This window comes from Neomonachus schauinslandi, chromosome 4 (assembly GCF_002201575.2).
Source record: "Neomonachus schauinslandi chromosome 4, ASM220157v2, whole genome shotgun sequence".
Classification (NCBI taxonomy): Eukaryota; Metazoa; Chordata; class Mammalia; order Carnivora; family Phocidae; genus Neomonachus; species Neomonachus schauinslandi.
In genome coordinates, this window is record NC_058406.1 from 181792279 (window position 1) to 181814048 (window position 21770).

Sequence of the window (21770 nt, forward strand, 5' to 3'; positions counted from 1 at the left end):
ATTTACATATTTGAATGTCTTTGTGGGTTGCAAATTACTCAACTAGCAGGAAGCATTGCTGCTGTGCCTAAAATTCTTGGGCCAGACATCGAGATTTGTGTATTTGCTACGGGGAAAAAAACAATGCCTTTGCCAAAGCCCAAAGGAACTCAGAGCTTTCAAAACAAAAGAAGGGAAGGAAGAGCGCGTCAGTCATCCCTCCTTCCCACAGGAAGATGCCATTCAGAATGCCAACATTGCATAGAGCTACCCACTTTGCCCATGTGCTTTTAATTACTTGGCTAATTAGGAGGCAAACTAAAATTAGAGGCAGCTCCATTTCTTTCCTTTTTTAAATATATTTTCCACTTTTCTTTCTTGCATCGTAATTGCACCCTGCTGCTGCCAGACACCTCGTGTGGGGACCTACAGGTGCTCCAGGACTCGAGGACGGGGGCTGGGTTTGAGGACCCGGCAGGCTAGAGGTGAAAGAAGGTGAGTCAAAGTCAGAGATATAAATCACAAAAGCTGAGCATGGAAAGATATAGCGAAGTAGAGAAAATGCGTGTTATTTGAATGGACTCTATTCCTTCTTAGGTAACATTTATTGAGCACATACTGTGCGGCACAACACTACAATGACTACTAATTCCTGTAATTCCCACAGCAACCTTATGGGGCAGATTTTATCATCATGCCCAGTTTTCTGATGAGGGAACAAGTGAGAGAAAGAGTTTTCCTAACTTGCTTAATATTTCTAGTTATGAAATTATGAAATAGAGAATCAATTCTGGAGAATCTCATTCTGTAGCTTATGCCCTAAGTTCTTAACTACACCACACAACAATCAGGCAAATTTTGCTTGGTGCTCACTCTTGTTTCGGAGGAGGAAACAAGACTCAGGGTCACACATGTCTCTCATGGTCACTGCATGTATTAACCAGCTTGGCTACTATAACAAAATACCAAAGACTGGGTAGCTTTAACAACAGAATTTTTTTTTTTTTTCCTCATGGCTCTGGAGGCTGGACATTTGAGACCAACATTGAGGGAAAGCAGATTTCATTCTGAGGCCTCTTCTCTGGGTTACAGGTGGCTACATCTAGCTGCGTGCTCACATGAGATCTTTGTGTGTGTGTGCAGGGAGATCACAGGAGCAAGCTCTTTGTTGTCTCTTCCTGTAAGACCCCACCCTCATGACTTCACCAAACCCTAATCACTCTCAAAGGCTCCATTTCCAGGGACCATCACCCCTGGGGGTGGACTTCACATATGCATTTTGAGGCAATACACACATAACGATCCGTAACATTCTGCCTCTGGCCTTCCAAAATTCATATCCTTCCCACCTACAAAGTGTATTAAATCCATCCTGACAGCCTCCAAAGTCTTAATTCATTCCAGCATCAATTCTAAAGTCTAAAGCCCAAAGTCTTATCTAATTATCATCTGAATCAGGAATAGGTGAGACATGAGGTAGGATTCACCTTGAGTGGATAGAGGGGACAGGGGAGGTCCTTGCCTTGTTCCTGATCTTAGTGGGGAAGCTTCAAGTTTCTCACCATTAAATCTGATGTTGGGTGTAGGGGTTTTTTTTTGTAGACAGTCTTTATCAAGAATAGGCACTTCCCTTTCTATTCCTAGTTGAATGAGAATTTTTATCATGCATCAGTGTTGGATTTTGTCAAATTCTTTTTTTTCTGCATCTACTGATATGAACTTGCAATTTTTAATTTTAGCCTATTGATGTGTTTGAGCCTGTTGACTTCTGAATGTTGAACCAGCTTTGCATACCTGGGATAAATCCGACTTGGTTGTGGTGGATAATTCTTCTCACACATTGTTAAATTCAATTTGCTAATATACCGTTGAGGATTGTTCCATCTATGCTCATGAAAGATACTGATCTGTAGTTCTCTTATAACATCTATTTCTCATTGTGGAATTAGGGTAACACTGGCCTCATTGAATGAGTTGGGAAGCATTTCTATTCTCTGAAAAGGATTATAGAGAATTGGTATAACTTCTTCATGAAATGTTTGTTAGAATTCACCAGGAAACCCATCTGGATCTGTTGCTTTCTGTTTTGGAAAATTATTAATTATTGGTTTAATTTCTTTAATAGATAAAGGCCTATTCAGTTAGTCTGTTCTTTCTTGTGTGAATTTGGGCAGACTGTCTTTCAAATAACTGGCCCTTTTCATCTAGGTGATCACTTTTGTGGGCACAGAGCTGTTCATAGTATCCCTTTAGGATCCTTTTCATTTCCATGGGATCTGTAGTGATATGCTGTGCTTCATTTCTGATATTAGTAATTTGTTTTTTCTCTTTGTATTCTTAGTCTAACTAGTCTTATTGATTTTATTGATCTTTTCAAAGAATCAGCTTTTGTTTCCATTGACTTTCTCTATTGATTTCCTGTTTTAAACTTCATTGGTTTCTGCTCTAATTCTTATTATTTTTTTCATTTTGCTTACTTTGAACCAATTTGCTCTTTTTCTAGCGTCCTAAGATGGAAACTTAGATTGCTAGTATTTGACTTTTTCCTTAGATATTTTTTCTTTTCTAATATATTCAGTGTTATAAATTTTTGATGCCAAAAATTTCCCCCTAAGCACTTCTTTCACTGAATCCCACAAATTTCAGTAAGTTTCATTTCCATTTAGTTCAAAATATTAATTTCACTTGAGGTTTCATCTTTGACATATGTGTTATTTAGAAGTGTGTTCTTTACATTTATTTTGGGATTTTTTTCAGTGATCTTCCTGTTATTTCTAGTTTAATGCCACTGTAGTCTGAGAGCAGTCAGTATATGCTTTTATCATAATGTATAATTTGAACAGTTAAATATTTATTTACTATCTCTAATTGTGTATCAATAATGTGAACTGAGCCTATAATCATGCATTTTCTTCATTTGGCTTTGAATTGAGTGAAATAACTTCATTAAGTTATAGGCCCAATGTTCTTCCTTCCATTTTCTTGAGCAATTTAACTCCTCCTAGCAAGCATGGCATTTTGTGAACATTTATTGATGATATTACCAAGTTTGGGGTGGGAGAGGTCTTTGATCATTATTTCAATGTATTTAATACATTTTAATTTATGGGTTTTCCATTTATTTTTTGAGCAAATTTGACATTTAATATATATAAAGTTACATATTTCCTCTGGTTCTAAAATTTACCAGTGTATAATGGTTTGCAACATCATTTTTTTGGTCTTAGATATATATCTCCTTTTCTCAATTAATATTCCCGGACCAGAGATTTGTTTAACTTACTTTTCAAAGTAACACCTCTTAATTTTGTAAAGATGTGCTATTGTGTTTGTTGCTGTGTTCTCTACTTCATTCATCATGCTCTTACCCTTACTACTTTTGTCTTCTTTCCTTTGGTTTTAGTACCTGATTCGTTTCCAACATTTTGAGTTTAATGTGTAATTTATTTTTTCCTTTTTTGCTTCCTGATACATGTATATCAAGCTAAACACATCTCTGTAACTATTGCCTTAGTTATGTCTGCTTTTATACTGACTGTAAATCTCCCTGTATTAACATACACTTTAATAAATGTTATTTTTCTGGCCACAGAATATTCCAGTCATTACTCTCAGATATATACATTGTTTCCAGCATGTTACTGTTGTAGATGATATTATGATAAATATATTTGCAATTACAATTCTTTAAATTTGCTTAATTTTGATGTATTTCCAAGTCATAGTTTGATCATTATGGAATCTTAAAACTGAGGCTATTGAGTCAAAAGTAGGAATTTTTTTTTTAAAGATTTTATTTATTTATTTGAGTGAGAGAGAGAGAGCCCAAGAAGGGGGGAGGGTCAGAGGGAGAAGCAGACTCCCTGCTGAGTGGGGAGCCCGATGTGGGACTCGATCCCCTGAGCCGAAGGCAGTCGCCCAACCAACTGGGCCACCCAGGCGCCCAAAAGTAGGAATTTTTTAAAGCTCTTTTGATACCTTGAATTTTATTATCGTCAGCAGATGAGATACAGAATTTTGCCACAATTATTACTTTCTCTAATTTAGAAGAATACACTTCTGCAAAAGTGGGCCAATCTGATGACCCTTTGCTTGAATCCCTTAACACTTTAACTTTGGACAAAATAACAGAAACTTTTTTGTTCTTAGTTTTCTAACATATTAGATTAAAAAGTAGCAATACCATAATATTACTTCCTGTTTGAATCTTCTTGGTTTTAACAATCCACAATTACTATATATTCACAGCAAAAATAGGAAAGTTTGTATTTTTACAAGTTGTAATTATTTGCCTTATAGAATAGTGTTCCTCAAATATTGGTCTCAAGATTTGTCTAATGACTGCTCAAGAGACTTTATGTTTAAATCTGTTTTATCTATTGATAATTAGCATAGAAAGTTTAAATTAAGAAATAATTAAATATTTATTACTTTTAATAAAACTAATTTATTATTTAATTATCCATTATCCATTATTTATTTATTTAATTCACTATTCATTTTAAAATAACTACATTAATCACATTACACATTAACATAAATGGCATGTTTTTTTGTGCTTCTGTTTTTCGAAATGTGCTTCACATATTTTTCAAAAACCAAAGTGTTAGAAAGAACAGTAGCATTACTTTAGATTTTTGGAAGGAATTGTAATGCCTAGCTTAATAACAGACAGCTTGATTCACATCATCTCTGCTGTTGCATTCAATCTTTTGTGAGTTTTATTTTACTTTTTAAGTGTTGTAAAGAATATCTGGCCTCACATAGATGAGCAGTTGAGAAAAAAAAGTGTACTTTAATAACCTTTTTTTACCATTGTGGATACTTCAGAATAAACCAAACTTGATTAGTGTGAAGTTTCTTAGAAATGAATTGCATTGCAGAATCTAAAATGAATGTCATGAGCTCTGTGCGATGTCTCACTGGTCTGTCTTGCGCTTTGAGTGGGTCTTTTACCCCTGGTGTTAACCTTGCAACATCATGCACTAGTCATTTAAAAATATCAGCTCACTGATTTCTGTAACTCCTCCAACTATGAGCATATTTAATTGTAAAACATGAAGAAATAATTTGTTGATATGGCCGATATTTTCATAAGAAAAGTCTCGAAGCTTTGAGAAACAGCCAACTTCATGGTGGGTGATAACAATTTTTCCAAAATTTGATTTTCACTCGTAAACTCGAATATTATCATTGGCAATGATGCCAATCATTTTATTTAAAGAGACACATTCATTTAGTTTGTTCCTGAGGAAATGTATGCTACACAACCAAGTCTGAATACAGATAGTTTGTCTCTTAGTCATTGTTTCTAAGTAAAAATCATGTCCTATGGAAAAAAGCATAGTTCACCTTGCAATTCAAACACATACAGTTATTTCTGGAGGCAACCATTGTGCTTACGTATGCATCAGAAGTGATTTATATGTATTTTTCATTTTGTCATCTAGAATAAGTATTCAAGCTCAACATTTGATAAAATTAATATTTTTATTGTTTCATCAAGAACATTTTAAAGTGAAATGGGCTTTTTTTCTTCTTTCTTTAAGCATATGACAATAAAGAAACAAATATTTACTAGTATAAATAATTCCGCTACTCTGATTTGTACTAAGATGCCGACAGTTTCAGCCACCACTTTTTTTTTTTTTTATATCGTTAATGCAAGTGTCCACACAATGAGAACAAGTAATCTGGTATTATTCTGAAAATGGTGCAGACTCCATAAACCCCTTGGAGGGGTTCTGAGGAAATCTCTGTGTCCACAGACACATTCCGAAAAGTGAAGTCCTACTTGTGCCTGGCTGGCTCAGTTGGTAGAGCGTGTGACTCTTGATCTCAGGATCATGAGTTCAAGCCCCATGTTGGGCATGGGGCCTACTTAAAAAAAAAAAAAAAAAATGCAGTCCCAGAATGGAATGACAATCAGTTATTCTTCCCATGTTGAAAATGTAACATGTTTATGCCACCATTCATTAGGTATTCAATTAAACATAGCCAAACTCAATCACTAGTTGATATAGAATTTAAATGCTATTGCTAAGAGAATCCAAATTGTGGCATTAGCTGAGTGGAAAGGGTTTAGCAACAAGCAGGAGGGTCTACCCATTGTGGTCTGGAAAGCTTGTAACTGCGAAGCAGAGCCAAGCCATTTTGCTTAACTATTGTTTGCTTAATCTCCAGACTCAGACCATGCAATGACCAAGGCTGGAGTCTTAAGCAAAATGATAGAAAACATTTATTTATTTATTTATTTTTTTGATAGAAAACATTTAAAAATGGTGGTGTGTATAGCTCCTTCTTGATCCATTTGGTGACGTCTGACAAGAGAAAGATAAACATAATTTATTTTCCAAACTCAGACTCTTTCACAGTGAAAGGGGGAACTATTAATAAATTTGTCTGGACAAGGAATATAAACTGGGATAAATTCATTCCATGATGCTGTGCGGAATGAATGAAAAGGAATATCACAGTGCTAAGGGACACGCTGCATGTGTGTGGCCTGTGTTCTAAACTCATCGAGAGTCTTATTATTTATAGCATTGCAGGGTTGGAAAAAAATTGCTTTTCTATAGAAACTTCAAGCAATCGTAAAGGGTCACTGTAAAATGGCAACCATAGCAGAAGTTAAGAATGTGACCCCAAATCTTTTTCAAAAATCCCACCATTCTTTAACTATTCCTCCTACATTCTGGGAGGAAAAGCACTGAGTCAGTGTGTTTCCTACCTGAGCCTATTGTTTCAAGTGACCTTAAGCCATTAAAATAAGAGAAGAATGGACCAAACAGGGAGGTTCGTGGCTAAGAGACAAAAATTACCATGTTTGAAATGCATATTGTGACGTCTTTGGCTGGGGTAATTTGCACATAAAATAGACAAACACACTGGCAGTCCACTAAGATTTTGAGGAATAGGCATTTCCAAATAAAAGTCAAACTCAGGTCTATCTGGCAGAAGCTTGTGCTAAAGTGCGTCTTCTCTGGAAGCTCATTAGCTGGAAAGGACTCAGATTCGGACTCTAGAGAAGTTCCCATGACACCCAGAGATCCTGGAGTTTGAGTTTTTTCAGTAAGTTTGATGTGAGTCTGGGTTGTGTTTTGGGCTGAGTAGAGGGTGCCATCATCCTTAATCTATTGATAGTTTATTTTTCTGTCACATGCAGCCCAAATCAGTTAGCCTCCTAGTTGAGTTGACATTGTAATTTGGCAAACGTAACCTTGACCCACCTACATCCATTTATATTCTGTTTTGTCCCAACCTGCTGGTTTATATGCTCAAATCTACAGCCTTGGTACCAGAGCTCCCTGAACAAGTCAATGGTTGTTCCTTTATCTTCTTAAAAATTGCCTAAGTTGCTCCTCAAAATAACTGTCTCTTTTTTGATTAAGAAAACCGGGAATTTATGTACATATGTCAAATTTTGCAGAAAACTTTGACATTACCTTGGCAGGACCCCTAATTTAACACTATGTGGTTGAATAAATGAATGAATGCTTGCATGCTCAATGAACTGACTATATTTAGGTTTTTTTCTTCAGATTTTAGCCTTTTAGAATTCTTTTTCCTTTCTCTGTCCCTCCGCCCCCCTCTCTCTTTTTCTCTTTCTCCTGCTCCTCAATCCTCCTTCTCCTTTCCCCTCCCTTTCTTCTTCTGCTCACTTTCCCTAGGATCTAGCTAGGAGGATCTCAGAAAGGGTCATGACTTTGGTGTCGAGTCTAAGAACTTTTTTTCTTATTCTATATCATGAGAATTTTCTCCTGAGTTTTTCTAAAAGTTTAGTTTCATGTTTCAAGTTTAACTCAAGGAACTATGTTTTATTAATTGTTGTACAGGTTTTAATCTTTGGGTTGCCTGGTAAGTGTAGATGTCCAGTCTGCCTTGGGCCTTTGCTGCATGAGTGAAGGAGGGGCACAGCTTTCTCAGTGGTGTTTGGCTAAAGTAGAGGGGCTACTGGGGAAATGTTTTCTGCCTTGCAAGGCTGCCCCACCCTGGTCCTTTAGCTAGATAAACTAGGCATCTTCCTTCCTCCTTCTCTCCCTCCCTCTCTACTTCTTTCCTTCCTTCCTTTTTTCTTTCCTTCCTTCTTCCTTTCCTTCCATCCTTCTTTCCTTATCTGGGTTCCAGGTTGCTAGCTTCTTGTGCTCCAAGTCTGGGATATGCAAGGTAAAAAGCAAGCTCAGGGAACTCTTTACTGTTTCATTCTTTTGGTCTTGATTTCCATAAGCTACTATGTTTCTTTTTCCCCACCTTTCAGAGTTTTCAGTGTTTGTTTTATATATAATATTCAGGGTTTTTAGCTGTACTCAGCAAGGGGACTAGAGGACAGTGTATCTCCTCCAACTTCCAAGAAAGAGAAGTCTTGTCCACAGATTTTTATTGATATATTCAAAATGTATTCTTTTTTTTTTAAAGATTTTATTTATTTATTTGAGAGAGAAAGAGCACAAGAGCGGGGAGCGGGAGAGGGAGAAGCAGACTCCCCGCTGAGCGGGGAGCCCAATGCGGGACTCGATCCCGGGACTCCAGGATCATGACCTGAGCCGAAGGCAGTCGCTTAACCAACTGAGCCACCCAGGCGCCCTCAAAATGTATTCTTGAAGTCCTTTTTAAAAAATTCAAGGAAATACAAACTTTCTTGTATTTAAAGGGTATAGTAAAATGTACACCAGGGTGCCTGGGGGGGAGCAGTCAGTTAAGCGTCTGACTCTTGGTTTCAGCTCAGGTCAAGATGTCAAGGTTATGGGATCGAGCCCTGCGTTGGGCTCGGCACTCAGCATGTAGTCTGCTTGGGACTCTCTCTCCCTTTCCCTCTGCCCCTCCTGCTCAACATGCTCGCTCTCTCTCTCTCAAATAAATCAATAAATCTTTAAAAAATAATAAGGTAAAATAAAATAAAATGTACACCATTTAATACTGGTTTGAAAAAAAAAGATTATGGCCTTGATTTGTTGTGAGTATTGGAGAATAAGATCATGTTTCTCTAATTTTCAATTACCTGATTACACAATTTTAGGATAAGATGGGCAGTGGCAAGACTTGGAAGAACATACCCATTACAAGATACCAAGGTTTTTATTTTTCCTTCTCTAATTTAACATTTCTCTTTCCTTCCATGGTCTTCCTCTGTACCTTACCACAGCCCCACAACCTCTGAGTATTTCCTCTGGATGTGAGTCACACATTTCATTCTGTGTCAGTGAATGCACATAACATTTTTTCATGCTTAGTGACAAGAATATTTTTAAGCTTTTCTTTTGTGTGTAACCCTGCTCTATCTGGTTCTATGTGATTCAAAGGAGCTAATCATACATGCCCAACAGACAGAAAGAGAGAGGTGCGCACAAATCTTAAATGTAAAGATGATACATTTTCCAAAGTAAATGCGCCTGCGTAACCACCTACCCACCAGATAAAGAAACAGGATATTTAGGATATTAGCAGCAGTTCAGAAATATCTCTATCAATATTCTGCCACTCTCCCATCACTTTCTGAAAGCTAACTATTACCTTAACTTTTAACATCATAGACATAGATCAGTTTTGTCTGATATAGCATATATATATTATATATATAATATATAATTATATATATAATATATAATAATGAATATATTAATGAATGAATATATAATAATGAATATATTAATATTCCACTGTATTAACATTTATTTATCCATTCTACTGTTCACAGGCATTGCATTGCGTTCAGTGTTTAACATATGAGATAGAAGCCGGATTCTATCTTTCTTTGTACAAATATTAATTGATTCAGAATCTTTCATCGGATGAGAATCTTTCCCTGTTTGTGTACATTTTAACTTTGTAAATACCAAATGCTGCATAAGGGTCAATCTGTTTCTCAGCTCTCCTTTCTTTCCCATTAATCTAGATATCTGCTCTAATGCCAATAACAAGTTGTCTGAATCACTGAGGCTATATACACCTGATATCTGCTAGTATATGACAAATGGTTTTATTCTTCTAAATCGTGTTTACTTGCTTGGCCTTCTGAGTTCCTAGCTGAGAGTTTGAATGGAACTTCATGACTTGACAGACCAGATTAGAGAGAACCAAGTCTTTCAAATACCTTTTAATTCATGAAAGAAACATATCTCTCCATTTTCGTAGGTTTTATTTAAATTTATTTATTTATTTATTTATTATTTATTAAATCTATTTATTTCAATAAAAAATTCTTCTGTATTTTCATCCTTTTTTCCCCTCTCTGTATCTTAGTCTTATATATTCTACTGACCTGTTTTTTTGCTTCAGTAATCCTCTCCTCAATCATATTAATCTCTGTTAATATTATGTATTGAGTTCTTAACTTCAATTATTTAATTTTATCTCCTAGAATTTCAATATAATTCTATCTTTACAGATGCTTATTTTCTGTTGACGGTATCCATCAAATCATCCATTCTAACGAACATAATATCACATTTATTTTACTTTCTGTGTCTTGCAATTTTAATACATAGATCTCCTGAGAACTTTTCTAATGTCTTGTTTTTAAATTACAATTTAAATCATTTTGTTTTTGTCTCTGGTATGCATGCTGATTTTTAACTGAATGCCATGAATATTTTAGAAATTAAGGTTCTGGATAGTCTTATATTCCCACATTTAGAATTTATTTTCCCTTTTCTGAAATAGGATAGGAGCAAATCACCTAAATCCAATCTAAGATTGATCTGATTTGAAAATGGGGATCAATCTTTATTAAAGCTTGTTCATTTCATCCCTTCCTCTCATATCTAGCCCGTTGGAAGGCTGTGTATCTGTTAGGGACTCTCTTCCTGGTAGAGCCTGTCATTCAACATGTTATCTTCCCAAACCTGTTAGAATATTGGATTATCTTAGCTTTTCAGCTTTTTACCTAAATTCTACTCTACTTCTCAATATAGCCAGTGCTAATGAATTAGTAAATTCCCTGTGTGGAAAATTAGCATGCATATTGGATTATCTTTCCATATTTCCATATATATATTTTTAGGACTTTCCCCTTTCAAGTCCTGCAAACTTGGTGTCTCTGTGTTGGCTTCAAAGATATATGCTTTTTAAAATTTTGTATCTGGTTCATCAAATTGTTCTCCCTGGGAATATTAATCTGATACTATCTAGTTCTCCATAACCAGAAGCAGAAGTCTTTACATCTCTCTCAGTTTAACCTTTGTTATAACTGTCCATCTTCTGTCTTGGTGGAGTTTTAAAATCCCAAGTTTGCAAAGAGAGACATTTCTTCCAGTCTGCCACCAATTCTGACATATAATGTCCAATGATCATCAATGCCACTATTTTTCAGATGGTTTAAAAAAAAAAAAGTTCTGTAGTTTGTCTCTTCCTCCAAAAATGGACAAAGGAAATACCCTTCTATTAATATTTGGAATTGATGTGAGTCATAGCTACCATGTTTTGGGATTAGTATTAATGCCTTATGCATTTGTGCTATTTCATATACCTTCCTGAAGAATTTTAATTAAAAAAAATTCCTCTTCCCAACATAATTGTCAGTATTTTCCATTGCATTGCAGTCTTCTGTTTATGAAGTGATAGTGTCTTGGTAATAATTGTTTTCTGCTGAGCTACTGTTTTCCTTAATAAAATGGTATGAAAATTAGTCACGGGAACCCTCACTACCACTTGTAGTCAACTGCAGACCCAGCAGGAAGAGCCGAACTTGACCTTACATGGACTTGACCTTGAACACAGACACCACTCTACTATCCCAGCTGACAGAATCATGCTTTCCTTATCTCCTCCCCCCTCCACCCATAAACAGCTCAGCCAAGGAGAAGCCACTCTAGTCAGAACTCCCAGTTTACTCCAAGGACTTTTAGTTTATAACACCCTCCAACTTCCTCCTTTTCTCCCTAAAAACAAGTACCTCCCCTTTGTTCTCTGGGCTTGTCTGTAGTTTTGCCACAATTTGTTTGTCCCAGATTGCAATTTTCTTTTACTCCCAAATAAACCCATCTTTTGTGGTAAAATAACTGGCGGTTTTTATTTTTAAGTTGTGGAAACCATGAAATTGCAGCATGGCATATTCCCCTCTCTGAAGGGCCCAGTAGTGAGGTCAGAACAAAATTTGTTGACAATCAGTAGAGCGTTTATAGGAAACTCTAAAAACATTTGCTGGACTAGACTATTTCTGGCTTCATTTTTCTACTATTATTTTTGTCCTAATTTCTTTGGGTACCTTTACCATTTCTGTTGAATAGTGTAGGAAATCATTTTTTTAGTCAATCCTGTCTGTTTGGTTCTTTTTTTTTTTTCCAGGTAGCCACTTTAAAACCTTTAAAAATGTTGATAAAGCAATGTGGAAGTGATGAACTAATTAAAAAGAAATTTGTAAAAAAAAACCTCCTACAACTGAATTGTAAATGCTCAAAGAATGAAGTATTGTCTTATATATTTTGAATGAAGCTAGGCAGGAAGCAAGTACTTTAAACAAAACATGTGCTGAATACCAAATTCTCTCTTACACTTTTATATATTATTTTTTGTAAGTATATCTGGGATTTTCACACATTACGTATTTGATAAATGTTAAATGAATTAATCACTATTTATGAAGTAATAATATATAAATTAAGTGAAAGGGAAGAGAAATTAAATACACCAAACTCACTGTTACTTTGGGACACAGAGACAAAAACATATTTAATACACAATAAATTAACATAATTTTCTTCTAATTGATGTGAATTAATTAGCTTTTCAGTACTGATACATGTAGAAATCTGAAGGGCTGAAAGTGTTTGCCCTGTACTTAAGCAAGCAGACTCTTTTTCCCTCCAGAAGGCAAATTGTTCCTGAGGACTCTGAAAGCCCCCCTTGCTCTCAAAGCATCAATGTCGAGCAAGTAGGCAGCTCTCACACACACCTGGATTTTAGTGCTTGAAAATATCATTTCTGAGCCCTTGAACAGTTATTTCAGGTCTCTGAGCTTCAGTTTCTTCAGCGACAAATTCATGAATAAACTCATCATTGTATTTTTTTCAGAAGCTAAAGGGGTCAGTGAGCAATGAGCATGCAAGAGGAGGGCAGGACTGAGGTTAGGTTCCTGGCATTTGGTTTTTGGTATTGTGCAGCTTTCCACAGTTGGTGAACCACCTCAAGCAGCAGATACCTGGCTCCTGCCCCAAAGGAGGGGAGCGCTGACTTGGGTGTCGCCGGCCAAAGGGTTAGCAACTCTTGTCAGAAACAGAGAGGGAAGAGGAGTTTCTAAAGGGAAAAGGAGGGGTGTTAGGACAAGGCTTTCGATCAACTGGTTGTTTGATGCAGAAAACCATGGTAACCAGTCATGCCTCTCCTATTTTATTTATTTTTTACTTTATTTTTTGAGATGGAATGTATAGATTTTATACTATTTGTTGATTTCAACAATTGAATGAATCCATGTACCACTTCCCAAAATATGATAATGTAATGAAAGTTCCCTCAAGACCCTTTCCAGTCAATTAACTCTATCTCCTCAATTAAGTATTTTCTGACTTCTAGCACTGAAGGTTGGTTTTCTATGCACTTGAAATTCACATGAATGACATCATATGTTAACTTATTTTTGTGCCTGCTTCATTTATTCAACATAATGTTTTGTACATCCATGCATATTGTTTCATGTCAGTAGCCCATTCCTTTTCCGTGATGATTGGTATTCCACTCCATGAATATGACATAGTTTATTTATTCATTTCTGTGTTTGTTTGACAACTTATTTTACCGACTACTGGCCATATTAAATCATGCTTCTACGAATATTCGTGCACAAGTCTTTTTGTGGACATGCGTTTTCGTTTATCTGTAATAAATATTTTAAACTCTACTCAAGTCCATGCACAAAAGTCAGTTCAAAATGCATCATGAATTAAACTTTAAACATAGAACTAAAAAGTTTCTAAATGAAAATATTGAAGATTATCTTGATAAGCTTGAGGCAGACAACACCATCTTAGAACATTAAAAAAATCTCTAGCATTCAAATGTATACCCAGAGGGTATTATGCTATGTGAATTAAGTCAGACAGAGAAAGAAAATACCATATGCCTTCACTTATATGTGGAATCTAAAAAACAAAACAAACACTCTCTTAAATACAGAGAACAAACTGGAGTTTGTCAGAAGGGAGGTAGATGGGGGGATGGGTGAAATAAAAAAGAACAGAGAATATATTAAATTGGTCTTCATTATAATAAACCTTTCTGTTTATCAAAAATTCCTATTAAGAATATTAATAGGACAACACAAACTGAAGGATTATGTATATAGTACATGTGAAGTACTTCTGTAATTTAACCATAAAAAAACTAATACAAATTGGGCTGATGTTTGAATATATGCTATGCAAAGAAGATAAATAAGTGGCCAAGAAATACATGAAAAGTTGCTGAACATCATTAGTCCTCAGAGAAATGCCAATTGATACTATAATGAGATGTCTTTTGCCATCCACTAGAAGGACTGAAATCAAAAAGTCTATGAACACCAGATGTTGGCGAGGATATGGAACTGACAGAAATGTCTACAGACACCTTGGAAAATTGCTTGGCAGCTTCTTAAAAAGCCCACTGTATATCTACTCTATGATCCTGCCATACTCAAGCACATTTATTGAACATTTCCTAAATGTGAGACAATGAACAAATCAAATTTCATGTGTATTATTCAATTTTATCTTCCCAATGATATTTTGAGGAGGGACTAATTGTATTCCTATTTTGTAGATTTTTAATCTAATTACATGGACAAGATCAAAATGTTGATAATGGTCATAGTGGGGATGGCTCTCTCAGTGAAGGGTCATGGTCTCATTATTGGTGACTAAGCAATTGAAAGATTTATAGCTTTTCATGGAGAAGACAAACATGCAGACGTTTGGTGAGATAAAGTTGGCCTGGGACCCCAGTTCTGAATCTCTTCTACTAAACAAGCTGTTTGACCCCTCAGGATCTCATTGTCACACCTGGAAGGTGGGCAGAAATGGTGGGTTATGAAGAGTAAATGGACAGCATGTATAAGGGGATGAACAGAGAACTTGCACTTAGGGATTAGGAAATGCACATTCCTTTCCTTTTTCCCTTTTCCTTAAACATATTCTAGTGTTTGGACATTTTCATTTTGAAACATTAGACTCAATGCCTCCAGTTTTGAAAAATGTAAGTTTTCAGTATATCACTGCAAAACTAGTATTGGTTTTTCTTAAGAAGTACTAGTTTAAGAAAATGCTGGGGCTTATTCATATGTGGGGACCCTAAGGCTTGCAGAACCTTTGACTCTATGTTCTAGATTCTGTGCTTTCCAGTGTGCCAGCAGATTAAGCTAGAAAGGCTTGTAATTGCCATGTTATTATAATAAAGTAGATTTCAGCCATAAATACTTCTATAGTGAAAAGAGAAAAAAACCTTCAGGCTAGAGACAGTCTTCAGTGAGATGCAATCATCAGGGACCTCTTACTCATCATTTATATTCTCTGCTCTTCTAACCAGAAGGCAATAAAATGAGGAGTTCATTTTCTTACCCAGTGTTCAGCAGACATTGCCTCCTATCACTTCGATCTCTTCAGTATCTTTCATGTATCCCCTCTTTTACATCTCTAATGCATGGGCCCAGTGATCACCAAAGACAGGTTTACTGTCACCCTGTTAGTTTGAGAAGGGAACTGGGACATCCATTTGAGCAAGGGTTTGAACTGAAACAGAGGAAGCAGAAGGTAAATACCATGCACTTAACTACCCCTCCCTTACTCTATTCTTGGCACTGCACTAAGCATTTGCAGTCCTTTCTTATTTAATCACCATTATGTGCTTAAGAGATTGGCACTGTTATGTCTCCTTTATAGATAAAGACATTGAGCAGAATCATGCAGATAGTCACTGATAAGCCAAGATTTCAACCTTACATCTCACTGCAAAGCATTTACAATTTGTCCTCCAAATAAAATTGGTCTGGTGATAGTGATTTAGTGGTGTTGGTGGTGAAGGACTGATGGGGGTGTTACGTTGATGGTTATTACATTGGTGGTAAGATGATGTGAGTGAGCAGTCCATCCGGAGTAGGGTTATGCTTTAGGAGAGAATAGTTATCATGCTTTCGGTGAATAAATAGTTTCCAGCACTTGCCAACTATGGATACCACGTTAATTAAGGTATTTCTCTTATCTTAAATTAGTTTATGGTCTGATGGGGAGAACATATTTAGGGAAATAGATACATTTAAATTCTTAGTGTTTAATGCTATATAAGTATCTCAATTCGGTGAATATTCTGTATGACTTTCAGGGGCTGTGCATGGTGCTGGAGCCTGAGGAAGGAGAAAAGAGGTCTTCACGGGGGGCGCCTGGGTGGCTCAGTTGGTTAAGCGACTGCCTTCGGCTCAGGTCATGATCCTGGAGTCCCGGGATCGAGTTCCGCGTCGGGCTCCCTGCTCAGCGGGGGATCTGCTTCCCCCCTCTGCCCTCTTCCCTCTCGTGCTCTCTGTCTCTCATTCTCTCTCTCTCTCAAATAAATAAATAAAATCTTAAAAAAAAAAAAAGAGGTCTTCATGGTACAGTGGGAAAGAAGAGTGGATAAGGCAGCATGTACTGGAAAAGGGAGAGCTACCAACCCTGTGCTGTGAGCTAATTTGTCCTGGGAAGAGTCCATACAGGAGGCAACAGGAAAAAACAGCCTGAAAAAGTGTACATGTACTCCAGCTCAAAGAAATGACAAGGAAAAAGCTAAGGAAACATGAAATAGTGACATGTTTCAGTGATGTCTAACGAATCAGTACATCAGCCCCGGGTATACGGGAAGAGTAGAAGATATTAGTCTTGAAGTCTAACCAGAATCCATGCCACAGGACCTCTTCCGCTGTGTCCTGAGGTCAAATGTAACCTTGGGGACAATAAGGAGTCATTGCAGGATTTTTGAGAACAAGATGAACATAGAACGGTTTGCCATGTCACTCTCTAAGGACAAGCCTGGTCTTACACCTCTCTTGCATACTGGCATAGGAGAACTCCTAGCCAGGGGAGAGAGCCCAGCTGCTGTTGCCAGGGTCCTCCATGCCCATCAGGCCTGGCAGAAAACATGCACAGTGACTCACTCAGTCATTCAGCAAACACATGATGTGTTTAGTATGCGGAAAATTAGTGTGTGTTTAACTTTTTGGAGTTCATGCTCCAAGGCAGGGAGACAAATGTAAGCCTAACATAATTTACTTCTTTATTTTTTATTTTTTTAAAGATTTTATTTATTTATTTTTTATAGAGCGAGCGAGACAGAAACAGCATGAGAGGGGAGAGGGTCAGAGGGAGAAGCAGGCTCCCCGCTGAGCCGGGAGCCCGATGTGGGACTCGATTCCAGGACCCTGGGATCATGACCTGAGCCAAAGGCAGATGCTCAACCATCTGAGCCACCCAGGCGCCCTAATTTACTTCTTTAAAAAGCCCAAAAATTGTCCCCATGACTACGCCTTTGCTTCAACTCATCTCCTCATCTAGAATTTTAAAAATATAATCTAGTGTGTGAAAACATCTGAGAATATGGATTTTGACGTGAAACAGGTCTCATGTGAATGCTTGGCCCAAAATGGCTTGATTGATGTTTGGCCTAGAGCTTTAACGCAACCTCTCTCAGCCTTGGTTTCCTCGTTTGCAAAATACAGATTAAAACAGTACATAATGTGAGGGCATAAAAAATCATGCATTTAAAATATTGCATGTCAGTCACATAGTAAACACTCATCATGCTAGCCATTGTCATTACTTCTAATCGTTACTGGCTGGGCTGTGGGTGCATTCTTCCAATTGTTCTTATCTCCAGTATATTTTTTGACATTTGAAATCTCCAGACCTTCCAAAACAGCTACAATAACAATTGCCCTTGCTCTCAATACACACAGCTACCTTAGCTTTTAAATCAAAACCTCAGTCTTTTCCATTATTCTGCATTGTCTGCCCTGTTAAAAAAAAAATGAACAAACTAGTATTGTATAAGTCCGTGCCAGCTTTCTTGAACCCACCATTTTGTTCAAGCTCTGCTTTCTGCTTGAAATCTTCCCCATGTTCTGTTTCTTGAAATCCTATCCTACAACTTTCATGTCCTTCTCTCTCCAACCGAAGGTACCCCTCTTCTGAACTACCTCAGTATCAAATATATTCATGCTTCCCTATTGACATTTGTTATATATAGTCTTGGATCGTTGCTTTCATGAGTTCATATCATCTGAATTAATAAAATTATAATGCATACTGTTTTTGAGTACAATATGCCACGTGTTTTGCAAAGTCCACAACCCGCGGTATCTCTCATATTTACAACACCTCCTTGAGATAAGTATTATGGGCTTCTTTTACTTAAGATGACCATGAGGTGCAGAGATTTTAAGTAATATTCTAAGCTCATGCAGTAAGTGGAAAAAGCAGGTTTCAAGCCCATGTCTGACTTCAAAGCTCATTCTATTGTACCAACTTCTTTCAAATTTACCTTCTCCTCCTGCTAGATTATAAATTCTTTGATATCAGGAAAGTGTCTTATTCAGCTCTGCATATCCCCCAAGCCCTAGCCTTGAGTCTATTTTTTAACAGAGAACTAGCTGCTGTGCTATGCATTTTTACATGTTATTTCAAACACTGCTGGCAGTAACTCTGAGACAGGTGGTATTATCATTGCTACTTGAACTCAAATACGGAAATGGAGACAAAGAGGGGCTGAGTGATTAGTTAATCTCTTCCAAACGGCAGGGGCCAGATTTGAAGAGAAATAGAAAGCCGTGAGCACCAGCTATGTGCTGGGCATGAGCTCAGGCATGGTGGGCACTGAGAAGCAATCACAGTCCTTGGCAGAGAGGCACTCTGCATCTAGGAACATAGAAGGTGTGTGAGGAAGGCTATAAAAAATGGTTTTAAAGGCAAAGAGAAGTGTTTGAGCTCCGACCAGCAAACTCTCCTGTCTTAGTGATGATATTTGGCCCATACATCCTGACAGCTCCACTCAGTTTTATCCAGTCTTCTTCCGGAGTTTGAAATGTACAAGATTACATAGGGGATGTTATGGGAAATGTCTATTTTTACATTTAATTTTCACTTACTGAGCTGAGAAATTTTAGGAGACCTAACTGCCTTACGGAAAATCCTCCCTGAGTAGTTCTGGGCCTTTTATTCTTAGGAACCATCTGGTGAGAAGCCTGGGTTCTTGGCTGGTAACTTTAAATTTATCCTGTGTTCTTTTCTTTATATCTTCTTTCTTCCTTTCCTTCTTTTCCTTTTTTATGGTTCCAGTAAAACTTCTTCCTTTCCTCACATCCTCTATCAGTCTAGCAATGGCTTTTCCCTCTTCATTGGTGGACATGTTTGCATTTACGAATGTTACCAGGGAAGCAGTTAGTATTAGAAGAATGCTCTATTGAGAAAACCTATGGACCTTGGAGCCTTTGATTCAAAGAGACTATGATTCGAATATCAATTCCACCACCTTTCAGAAAATTAGCCTTGAGTAAGCTCTATAACATGCTCTAACATAATCTATTAACCTATAAAATGGGGATACTAAGATTTATATTTACAGCATCTTATAAAGGGTGAAGATACTGTCGTGGAGAACTTATCATGGTGTCAGGCATATGGGACTATCAGTAAATGGGAGATGTTCTTAGCCTTATTATTTAGCTGCCATCACCATGCAATTTATAAAATCCATAGAAGTACTAGATGATTCCATGTATTTCTGGACGAGAAATACAAATGCAAAGCCACTGCTATTGAGGCTGTGAGTGAAACACCATCTTCATACAGGATGTCTGTCTTTCTGGCCTGCAGGGTTTGTCTCTCAAGGTTCTCCTGGGATAATGAGACAGGAATTCGGTGAATCGATATTTCTGGGTCTTGGACTATAACTGCTGCCCAAACACGTCTCTTCCTTTATGATTTATTAGTGCTTATCAGATGACCACAGAATAATCTTTCTGAACACCTCCTTGCGTACATTCTCTAGTCTAAATACAATGTAAGGTTTAAGTTGCTTTGTTTAATTTCACTAAAATTTACAGTATCTTTAGTTAATCTGCTCTTTTGGTTGTAGGTATTTGGGAAGTAGAAAAGCTGAATGCCAGCACTTTGCTGAGCTCCTACAGAGCTCTTGGTCCTTTCCTTGGCCCCCTGGAAGACATTTTTCCTTCTCCAGGATCTGCCAATGTCTCTCCACCAGGTAACAGAAACCTTGATTTATTCCCTTCTTACATCTTGCAAGTTCTTCCCCTTCGACTTTGGAGGATGTTCTATGGAGTTTTTCTCTGTTTAAACTTTTCCTGATTTTATGGTGACCAACTTATTTCTCTCAGCCAGTGACACAGAAGCAAACTTTCTCCTAAAAATATGAAGGGAAACTCAATTTCCCATCATTAAAATTATCATTTTTCAGTAGAAGTAATTAATTTAATCTAATGAATTTTCATGCAGTCTACATGGAGGATCCATATCCTTCCTATTAAATTGACTGGCCTTATTCCTCACAGAGTTCTAACCCTGACTACTGGCATGTTGCTTCCTGCTCTCAATCATCTGGTGTTAATGGTGCTCTGTCCAAACAGTCTGTTTCTGAATCTCACATAACTTATCAGCCACTGAGAGCAGTGGTGACAGTTTTAGCTCATCGTGCTACAGCTACATAATTTAATAACACAATATTTATTAAACGTCCACTATGTGATAAACTCTGTGCTGTCAGGAGAAATAAAGCACTGTATCAAACAACTGAACAACTCAAACGCTGGGTGGACACCACATGTCACGGGGCCTGGATTTTATAAAAGAAGAAGAAGAGGGACACTAGAGGTTTCAGTGAAGAAGTATTGAGGTGGAGCCTCAAAGACTAAATAGGAATTTTCTAGGTGGGAAAAGGAGTCAGGCTGAACAGTAGAACAAATTCAGCAAAGATAATCAAAGACAGAGAGGTGCAAATATTAAGGTATATTCCAGCAGCACCATTGATTACAGTGACTACAGAATAGGGCTGAGGGAAGAAATGGAAATACACAAGTAGGCCAGAGGCAAATATGAGGATTTGTTGAGTCGCATACTCGAGATTAGACCTTATTCTGTTGATCTGCTTACCGAAGTATTTTAAGCGGGGGAGTGACCGGATTAGATTTGCCTTTAGAAAACCTCATTCTCATAGTATGGGAGGGATTGGAGGCAAGATGCCACATGGGAGATTCTCATGATTGCTCAGGCTGGAAATATAAGGGCTTAACTCAGGGAGGTGGTGAACGTTCACAACTAATGACAGAGACTCTGGAAGCAAATACATGGGTTTGAGTTATTGCTTGTCTCTTACAAAAAAATATACTTTAGCTGAGCTTCATCCTCTCTCTACACCTCACCTATAAGATGTGGATAATGGTCCTACTCACCTAAGAAAAATGTTGTGAAACCCAAGTGATATAAATCATTCATCAAAGTGTCTTATGCACAGTAAATGTTCAATAAAATGATCATTGTTATCAATATTATAGCTGTGGAGGTATTTGAATTGATGGTAGGAAACAAGAGACAATGTGGTCATTTTGCTAACCACTTGCAGTACCAGCCAGATCCTGAACCTCTCCCATATTCAGCCTCTGTCTGCTCAGGACTCACTCTCTGGTCTATTCCTCCAGTGATCTAGGCATCTTTATGCTCATGGCCATAGGTTCTTCAGATAAAGCCAATGTTAGCTCGAGCTGCTGCACACAAATTCCCACTTTTTCCTTTCCATTTTGAACTTGCTCATCACATTCTGGCCTCATTTATTCCCCTGTCTGCTTAGAT

The 21770-nt window shown here is 37.3% G+C and overlaps 1 non-coding gene across 1 annotated transcript; it reads left to right on the forward strand.

The window, feature by feature from the left end:
- Positions 1 to 5777: 5777 nt before the first annotated feature.
- Positions 5778 to 5850, forward strand: TRNAK-CUU. Its single transcript has one exon. It is a non-coding gene; the product is annotated as a tRNA-Lys (tRNA).
- Positions 5851 to 21770: the final 15920 nt, after the last annotated feature.